This window comes from Triticum urartu, chromosome 1 (assembly GCF_003073215.2).
Source record: "Triticum urartu cultivar G1812 chromosome 1, Tu2.1, whole genome shotgun sequence".
Lineage (NCBI taxonomy): Eukaryota > Viridiplantae > Streptophyta > Magnoliopsida > Poales > Poaceae > Triticum > Triticum urartu.
This window is the reverse complement of record NC_053022.1, coordinates 32,833,594-32,844,367: the sequence shown is the minus strand read 5'-3', so window position 1 is coordinate 32,844,367 and position 10,774 is coordinate 32,833,594.

Sequence of the window (10,774 nt, the reverse complement as noted above, 5' to 3'; positions counted from 1 at the left end):
ATCAACACACCATTTGTTACTTCTTGGAGAGTGGTGTCTCCTAGATTGGCTAGGTGTCACTTGGGAGCCTCCGACAAGATTGTGGAGTTGAACCAAGGAGTTTGTAAGGGCAAGGAGATCGCCTACTTCATGAAGATCTACCGCTAGTGAAGCAAGTCCTTCGTGGGCGACGGTCGTGATGGAATAGACAAGGTTGCTTCTTCGTGGACCCTTCGTGGGTGGAGCCCTCCGTGGACTCGCGCAACCATTACCCTCCGTGGGTTGAAGTCTCCATCAACGTGGATGTACGATAGCACCACCTATCGGAACCACGACAAAACATCCGTGTCTCCAATTGTGTTTGAATCCTCCAAACCCTTCCCTTTACATTCTTGCAAGTTGCATGCTTTACTTTCCGCTGCTCATATACTCTTTTGCATGCTTGCTTGAATTGTGTGGAGATTGCTTGACTTATGCTAAGATAGCTAAAATCTACCAAGAACTAAAATTGGGAAAAGGCTAGATTTTTATTTGGTCAAGTAGTCTAATCACCCCCCCCCTCTAGACATACTTTCGATCCTACAAGTGGTATCAGAGCTTTGGTCTCCATTTGCTTTGATTTCCATAGCTTTTGGTGGTCATAGCCTTGGTTTCACAACCTAGGAGGGTATGGCGTCTAGCGAGGGAAATTATCACCGTAGAGGTCCTTACTTTGATGGCACTAATTTTGCTAGTTGGAAGCATAAGATGAAAATGCATATTCTTGGACATAACCCCGCCGTTTGGGCTATTGTGTGTATTGGCTTGCAAGGTGAATTATTTGATGGGAAAGAACCGAACCATGAAGCTACCGCGGAAGAGTTGAAGATGTTGCAATACAACGCTCAAGCTTGTGATATCCTCTTCAACGGATTGTGCCTCGAAGAATTCAACAAAATCAGCCGTCTTGAGAATGCAAAGGAAATTTGGGATACTTTGATTGATATGCACGAAGGTACCGACTCCGTCAAGGAATCCAAATTGGATGTGCTTCAAAGTCAACTTGACAAGTTCAAAATGAAGGATGGTGAAGGTGGCGCTGAAATGTACTCTAGGCTTGCTCTTATCACAAATGAGATTGCCGGCTTAGGGAGTGAAGAGATGACCGATAGATTCATCATCAAGAAGATCCTAAGAGTCTTGGATGGAAAATATGATACCGTGTGCACATTGATCCAAATGATGCCCAATTACAAAGATCTCAAGCCAACGGAAGTCATCGGAAGAATTGTTGCTCATGAGATGTCACTCAAGGATAAAGAGGAACTTCACAACAAATCAAGTGGTGCTTACAAAGCCTCATGTGAAGCCCCCATATCATCGAGTGAGAAACAAACCTTTAATGAAGAATTGAGCTTAATGGTGAAGAACTTCAACAAGTTCTACAAGAGTAGAAGCAAAGAGAGAAGCTCCAAGTCAAGGTCCTACAATGACAAAAGATCTTCTAGTCAAGAGCGAAACTGCTACAATTGTGGAAGGCCCGGACACTATTCCAATGAGTGTACAACCCCCTACAAGAGAAGAGAAGATTCTCCCAAGAGAAGAAGTAGAAGAGAAGAATCACCATCTAGAGAAAGAAGGAGTAGAGATGATCGTTATGAACGAAGACCCTCACGGAGAAGCAAGGATTCGGAAAGAAAGGACAAGTCATCAAGGAGCTACACAAAACGAAGACATCAAGCTCATGTTGGTGAATGGGTATCCGGCTCCGACTCCGACAACCACTCCGAGAGAAGCTATCACTCCGACTCCAAATATACTCAAGATGAAGGTGTTGCCGGTCTAGCACTTGTGACAACCAACTCCTACGACATATTTGACTCACCAAATGAAGGAGTTGGAACATGCTTCATGGCTAAAGGCCCAAAGGTATCACACCCCGAGTATGTTGATTTCAATAGTGATGAAGATGACTTGTTAGGTGATGATGATTTACTTGTTGACAACTCTAGTGATGAATACTATGATGAAACGTCAATTAATCATGCTAATCAAGATAAAACGAATGACAATGATAAGGAGAAGATTGAGTCTCTAACTAAAGAACTAAACACTCTTAAGTTAGCTCGTGAAACTATCTTAGGAGATCATCGAGAACTTTTAAGGACTCATGAGAAATTACGCTTTGAAAAGCTCAACCTTGAGCAAGAGCATGAGTTCTTAAAAGCAATCAATGATGATCTTCGCAAGAAAAGTTCTTCTTACATTGCCAAGCGTTTACTCTTATCCACTTACATGCCTCAAGTCAAGTCTAGTAACAAGAACAAGAAAGATTCTTCCTCTAGTAGTAATAATAATCATGCTAAATCCAATATTGTTGCTTCTAGTAGTTCTCTTGATTCCACTAATGATTCTCTTAGCCAAGTTACACTTGAGCAAGAAAATAGCTTATTGAAGGGAATTATAGAGAAAGGGGTTTACAAGAGCCTTGCCGGGAGTAAGCAATTCGAGGAAATTGTACGCAAGCAAGGAAGGCACCGGAAGAATAAAGGTGTTGGTTTTGAACGAAAGTTCAATGCCAATGGAGTTGAGTGGGAAGAAGATCAATACCCCAAGACGAAGTTTGTTCCTCAACAAGAGAAGTATGATCCTACTTCTCTCAAAGGGACACAAGCTCAAGATGATCTTCCACCACAAGACCACAAGCAAAAAAGGCAAGGACAAGCTTCAAGAGGAAATTGATGCATTTGAAGAAGCTCCTACGGCCTTGGTCAAGTGGGTTCCCAAGACTACTTCAAGTTCCGCTTCATCAAGTACAACTACAACACCGAGGACTCCCATCAAGATGGTGTGGATCCCGAAGAAGAAGAACTAGAGAGTTCTTGAGGGTGACTCCGCCAACATACTTCACTCTTATCATCTTGGCAAGAACAAGTGCAATCAACTTCCACATCTTGCACTAGTTCAAGGAGTCACAAACCCTCTTGTTGGTAAGACAAGGGACAAGGTAACCTAAAAACCTTCATAGACATCATCTTGTGTGTGCATCACTCTATGTCTATGGATATCCTTGTTTGTTCCTTGTGGGACTAACCCGTGTAGGTATTGAAAGTGCAACTCACTCCAATGGATAGCTTCAAATGATCTACATCAACATTGAGCATCCACATCTTCAACATCTACATGAAGTCATCATCGACAAAACCCAAGGTTAGTTCATCCCTCTTAGGGGGGATCTCACATCTAGGGGGAGCTTTACTCTAAGAATTGAGCTAAAGCAACTCTAATGGTGTGAACACAACAAATGCTTTATGTAAAAGTGGTAACCCCACTTGTGCTTAAACGATGAGTATGACCTATGATCAAATGTTCTCATTTGACTCCTAAGTCAATATACTCATATATAGATGACCTAGTCATCGCCAATTGTTTGATAGATGCTAGAATTGGTTGTGCATGCTTTGCCACATATTTCAATTGCCATTTTATTGTGTGAGCATGTTGATTGCATATTTTACTCATTCGAGGACATCCACTTGTTGTTTTGATTGATTGGTTTTCTTTTCTTTTGCCAAGTGGATGGACAAGAATGCCTAAGAACCCTCTCTAGCTATCTATGCTTTTCTCGTCTCAAACTCTATTCATGCTACATCACAAAATTTGTTCAAGTCAGATTCGAACCACTCTGTGTGAGGAGCACTCGGAGTCCCCGATTCGTCATAGACTTAAACTTCCAAAACTTCTTTGTGCGTTTCGGTCTGACCGATTCATCCATTTCGGTCATACCGAGATCACTAAGTCGATCTAGGTTTTCAATCTCGGTGCAACCGATTTGAACCTTTCGGTCACACTGAGTTCCAGTAACTGCTTGCAGTTATGAATCTCGGTGCCACCGAGTTATTCCACTCGGTCACACCGACAGGGTCGGGCTATATATACTCACGGGCAAAATTTTGGAAATTTCTCCGAAACCCCTTCGCCCGCGCATAGCTCGCTCTGCCTCCTGGGTCTCCGGATCGTCCTCCTCGTTGCCAGCCGCCTCCTGTCGCTAGTCTCCGCCGCCATCAACGGAATTCTTCCCCGTCGTTGCCGCCGCAGCGAGTTCATCGCCGAACTAGGGTATGGGCTCGATCGCAGTGCTATCCCCGTCCGATTCCTAGCACATTGTGTTCATTATGATTCTTACCACGATTGAAACGATCTTATCCAGTCAAAACACTCCGTATATTAGAGTTGAATTGAAAATTTAGGGTTAGGTTTCCGCCGAAACCATCTCGGACCCACCGAGTTGTGGAACTCGGTACCACCGATTCGGCTCAGGCCATTGCACATGTAATTTTCGGTCTGACCGAGAATTGCAAATCGGTGTGACCGAGTTCAGGACTTTGTGAAACCCTAGCAGTCTCGGTGCCACCGAACTGTGACTCGGTCTGACCGAGTTCACTAGTTTAGGTTCCAACAGCTGCTTCGGTATCACCGAGTTTACAAATCGGTTGATCCGAAATGCTTTCTGTGGAAAACTAAAACTAAGTTTTTGACTCATTCTCTTGCAAAAACCTCTGCATTTTGTGATGCTCATACACTCTATCTCATCTATATCTATTCACAGGGTCTGCTGTCAGTGTTTGCAATATGTCTGATTAGAGTGACAGCCAGAACAGGTCAGAGGAGCAGGTTCACCTGAGTGAGGGCACTAGTCCCTCTAGCAATTCAGATGATGGTAGCAGGAGCAGTCCCAGCAACTTACCCAAAGAGGCTTCTGCGGAAGGGAAGAAGAGGAAGGAGAGGATCAAAAAGACCACTGCTAGAGTGCTTGGGAGATCCTCAATCATGAGAGATTCTGAAGAGGAAGAGGAAGAAGAGGTTGCTGCACCAGCACCCAAGGCACAAAAGCTAATGGGTGATGCTATAAAGTCAGGGGCTGCAACATCAAAGCCCAAAGAAGCACCCAAAGCAGCCTCCAAACCCAAGAGTGCACCTAAGAGGAATACCAGGAGTATACCAGCTGCTGAGAAGAACAAGGCCCTAGTGCCTGAAGTTACTGCTGATGAAGATGATGAAGGACAAGTCCTGAGGAAGCTCAAACCCAAGATTCTAGACCACAATGATGCTCATCCTGTGACTGAGAACATGAAGATCAGGAGAGACTCAGGGTTGAGGCTATGGAGAGAGACAGATCCATATGCTACCAGGAGAAGGACTTCTGTTGATTACAGGTTCCACACAAAGGAACAACAGGACTTCTATGAGACAGTGTTGTTGGACAAGAAGCCTATAGTGTGTGAAATGAGGTGGGTCGACTGGAAGTATATCAAGGAAAATGAGGAACACTATTCTGGTGTGTTTGACAGCTTCAGTGCTTGTGGAGTTGCAGACTTTGTTGGGCAGAAGCTCACAAAGTGGAATGAGGAGCTCATAATGCAATTCTACTCCACAACACACTTCTATCCAGATGGCAGGATAGTATGGATGTCTGAAGGTACAAGGTACCACTCAACTATTGAGGAATGGGCAAATCTAATCAATGCTCCTAAGGAAGAACAAGATGACTTGGATGTCTATGCTAAGAAGAAGATGGATCACAACTCTATGGCAAACATGTACAAGGAGATTCTTGAAGATGATCTTGAGACTCACCAGTTTGGGTCAGTAAAACACTTGCTGTCAGGGCTGCCTATAATCAATTGGATCCTTAGGGACACTCTCTTGCCCAAGTCTGGTGATCACAGAATGACCAGAGGCCATGCAATTAACTTGCTACATATATTTGATGTGCCACAGAAGTTCAAGGTCATGAGCCTTATAGTTGAGACTATCAAGAGGACTGCAGCTGACCAGAAAAGAAGTTGTGGATATGCCCCACAGATCCAGGAGTTGATAAACTCAAAGATGGGCACAGGCACATACTTGTTGGATAAGGACCACTTGCCTATCTATCCTGACTTTGAGGACAATCAAGTTGTGATGAATGAGAATGAACCATCATTAGTACAAGCTCAAGAGAAGAAGGAGAAAGCAAAGAAAGAGAAGGCTGCCAAGATGCCAACTCAAGGGGAGGCATCTAAGTACTTTTTGAAAAGCAAGCAAGATTAGCTTGGCTACCTGATTGCATCCACTCTGAGGATTGAGAAGGGACTGGCCACCCTGACTCAAAACCAGGAGAGCTTGGAAAGAATCGTGGAGCAAAAATTCTATGACTTGGATGTGAAGGTAACTGAGATTCAGTCTGTTGTGGAGCAACTTCAAGATGATATGCAGGAGAGGAAGGGCAAGACAACCACTGATGCATTTGCCAGAGTGCCTAGAGCTCAGAGGTCTGGTGCAGTGCCTGTTCCAGACACTAGAGTCACTTCATCTGCACTAGCTACAGCTTCAGCGCAACCAGCTCCAGCACCAACTCCATCAACTCCATCCACATCAACTGAAGCCTTCGTCCTTGGCGTTCTCCGGACACCACCACCTGAAGACCAAGCTTGAGAGACGTTCTAGTGCTATGCATTTTCTATGAACTTTTTGGTAACTTGTTACCAAAGGGGGAGAAAAATGTATAGATCATAGGCTTCGAGAGAGAGCGTTGCTTTTTATTCTCTCTTGCTTTGGTGGTTGAACTTTGTCTGTCTTTTGATTGCCTGAAATACTATCCTATTATCTGTGAGACATCGATGATCATGTGGTTGATCCTAAGCTACACTTATGCTTGTTAGATGATATTATCTTACTTATCCTTATATGATCATTCACTTTGCTTGGTGATGAGTGCATGTATTTAATTCTTATCATTTTGAGCGCTCCACCAAGATGTATGTGACATGGAAGAGTAACCCATGATCCTAACTCATTGTGCATTTGCAGTCCAAAGCAAATCTTAAGATATGCACAAATTTAGGGGGAGCTCTTGCTTTTCACATACTTCTCAAAGCGACAATATCTTTCACTCTTATTATCATTTGTCGAAGCTTTGATCTATATGTTGTCATCAATTACCAAAAATGGGGAGATTGAAAGTGCAACTATCCCTGGGTGGTTTTGGTAATTCCTAACAACATATAGCTCATTGACCTAACATTATTCCAAGATTAATATTTCAGGAAAAGCTCAATGAATGGCATGGCATGGATGAGGAAAGTGGATCCCTCAAAATTCTAAGGAAATTTTTTTTGGCTCAAGCTTGAAGCTCAAGACTCTACATTTTATATTTTAGTGATCCAAGATCACATTGAGTCTATAGGAAAAGCGAATACTATCAAGGAGGGATGAGGTGTTGCTTAATGGCTTGCTTGCTCAAAATGCTTAGTGATATGCTCCAAAATCCTCAACTACCTTCCCACATCCACATATGACCTAAACCAAAAGTCAAACTCGGCCCCACCGATTCTTTCTATCCGGCGCCACCGAGTTTCAAATGTCATAGCCACTGCCACAAACCCTAGGCAAATCGGTCTCACCGATAGGGATCTCGGTCTCACCGAGATGGGATTGTAATATCTCTGTTTCCCTTCGTAACGTTTCGGTCTTACCGAGATGAGCGATCGGTCCCACCGAGATTGCAATGTAAACTCTTTGTTTCCCTTTTGTAACATTTTGGTCTCACCGGGATGAGCGAATCGGTCCCACCGAGTTTGCCTGACCAACTCTCTGGTTAGCTTATTACCAAAATCGGTCCCACCGAGTTTGTGTAATCGGTCACACCGAGATTACGTTATGCCCTAACCCTAACCATATCGGTCCTACCGAGTTGCATCTCAGTCCCACCGAAAATCCTAACGGTCACTAGGTTTGCTGAATCGGTCCGACCGAGTTTAACCATTCGGTCCCACCGAGTTTGGCAAATTGTGTGTAACGGTTAGATTTTGTGTGGAGGCTATATATACCCCTCCACCCACTCTTCATTCGTGGAGAGAGCCATCAGAACATACCTACACTTCCAATACACATTTTCTGAGAGAGAACCACCTACACTTGTGTTGAGGTCAAGATATTCCATTCCAACCATATGAGTCTTGATCTCTAGCCTTCCCCAAGTTGCTTTCCACTCAAATCTTCTTTCCACCAAATCCAAATCCTGTGAGAGAGAGTTGAGTGTTGGGGAGACTATCATTTGAAGCACAAGAGCAAGGAGTTCATCATCAACACACCATTTGTTACTTCTTGGAGAGTGGTGTCTCCTAGATTGGCTAGGTGTCACTTGGGAGCCTCCGACAAGATTGTGGAGTTGAACCAAGGAGTTTGTAAGGGCAAGGAGATCGCCTACTTCGTGAAGATCTACCGCTAGTGAGGCAAGTCCTTCGTGGGCGACGGCCGTGATGGAATAGACAAGGTTGCTTCTTCGTGGACCCTTCGTGGGTGGAGCCCTCCGTGGACTCGCGCAACCGTTACCCTCCGTGGGTTGAAGTCTCCATCAACGTGGATGTACGATAGCACCACCTATCGGAACCACAACAAAACATCTGTGTCTCCAATTGCGTTTGAATCCTCCAAACCCTTCCCTTTACATTCTTGCAAGTTGCATGCTTTACTTTCCGCTGCTCATATACTCTTTTGCATGCTTGCTTGAATTGTGTGGAGATTGCTTGACTTGTGCTAAGATAGCTAAAATCTGCCAAGAACTAAAATTGGGAAAAGGCTAGATTTTTATTTGGTCAAGTAGTCTAATCACCCCCCCTCTAGACATACTTTCGATCCTACAGTAGTCTGCTGGGATCGTGCAAAAGTGGTGGCGACAACACATTAGTGACTTTGATGTTAGTGCTACATGCACTCAGTCTTGAGTTTCGAGGTGAAAACCTAGGTTTTACCTGGCAATGGCGACGTTTTTTCCGTTGTTACCTTGTTGAAGGCATTGCTCGAATATCCTCGGATTGATTCTTCAGGGTGAAAACCTAGATTCTAGCCTTGACGGTTGGATTCAGTGATGGCGGTTACGTTAGCGTCGCTCCCTTCCTGAAGGCGTTGCTGTTGAAGAATTTTGTGGTCTGTGTGAAGTCATGAGATGGTTGGTGCGGATACGGTTTTTGCTATAGTTTGTCATCGTGGATTTGATCGCTTTGCCTTTTTTTCTCGCCTACATATAGCTTTGGTCATTATGACTTTGCTAGTTGTCGGTGTTTTTGTGTGTCGGTGTTGGCTGTGTGCATCCTAGTTATGTAGAGGCCGGGTGTGTGCTCATAGTGTTGTATCCTCTTGATGCTCATTTTGAGTTAATAAAATCCACCCTTTGTCGAAAAAGGAAAAACTATTTATATACCTAATTACAAACTTGTAGAGGAAGGGAGGAGGGAGGGAGGGAGGGATGCAGGAGGGAGGGAGGGAGGAGAGAGGGAGGATGCCGAGATGGCGGGAGATGGAGTGGGGAAGGAGGGAGGAGGGTGGCGTATGGAGGTGAGGCAGTTACTGGAGGGGGAGGAGGGAGGGAGGGAGGAGGAGTTGGTGGGAGGAGGGAGAAGGGCCGTCGGAGAAAGGAGAGAGGGAGGAGGAGGTGGTGGTGGGAGGAGGGAGGAGGGCCGCCAGAGGGAGACCGGAGGAAGGAGGAGAGAGAGAGGATACCTTGGGGGCGACGGCAATGCGACGGTGGGGGAGGGCCGAACGTCGGTGGCGGCGAAACGTACGGGAGAGTGAGAATAGGAGTGGAGAGGGGAGAGTGAGGGGCGACTGGTTGGAGAAGATATGATGGGCTTAGCAGCAGCGCGCATTGGGATAAAGCGCTACCGCTAAACGCCATAGCAGTAGCGCCTTTTACCAGAGCAGCGCTACTGCTAACCCAGTAGCAATAGCGCCCTGTGGGAAAACGTGCTACTGCTAAGGCTAAGCATGCAAAAAAAATCAAAAATACATTGATCATCAATGATCTTTTTGTGTAGAATCTATATTGTCAATAGGAATCTTCCCCGGTTTAAGAATCGGCGAAGATTTCTATTGCGGCCGATCCTACACATAGAGTTCAATGAAGACCAAGTGATTGTGATGGTTTGAGAAGTAACGTATTTAAGGTGGTAAACACCCTGTTCGCGAAGCGAGGTGGGACTAAATTAGTTCCAACGAGTGGACTAAACTTAGCAGCAGCGAGGGTGGGCGAAAAGCACTGCTACTAAGTTCAATAGCAGTAGCGCTCTTAGAAAACAGGCGCCACTACTAAACCTACTCCGGCGACAACGTCGTGGCATTTGTAGTAGTAGCGCTCTTTTTTGCTAACACCCTACTACTACGTGGGTAGTAGCAGCGCTGTTTTTTTATGCGCGCTACTTCTAAATAGCAGTAGTGCCTTATTTTAATCCGCGCTGCTGATAAGATTCTGTGTATAAGGTTTTCCCTAGTAGTGAATGGCTACTATCTTGTGGATGACATCTATCCAAAGTGGCAAACATTTATGAAGCCGTTGAAAAAACTGGAAGGTAAAAAAAATCTTGATTTCCACAATGGCGACGGCTTTAGAAAAGATGTGCAGAGAGCTTTTGGAATTTTGCAAGTCCAATTTACTATTGTGAGAGAACCGGCTAGATTTCGGGATCAAAGATTCTTCGGTACATTATGTACGCCTGTGTGATCATGCATAATATGATCATTGAGAATGAGCGTGGGCAAGATTTAGACTATTCTCAGTATGAGCTCTTGGATCGTCCCGTGCGAGTGCGGCGGAGGGCTGCGAGGGTGGCCCGATTTATTACCTCCTATCATGCCATTCGACGTGCCGAAACGCATGATGATCTTCAAAAAGATCTAACGAGAAGTGGTGGGCATGTAATGGCTGACAAAACTAGTGATGTTCTATGTTTGATGTTGTATCGTTGAACTATTTGTTTGTTGTATTAGAAAAGAAACT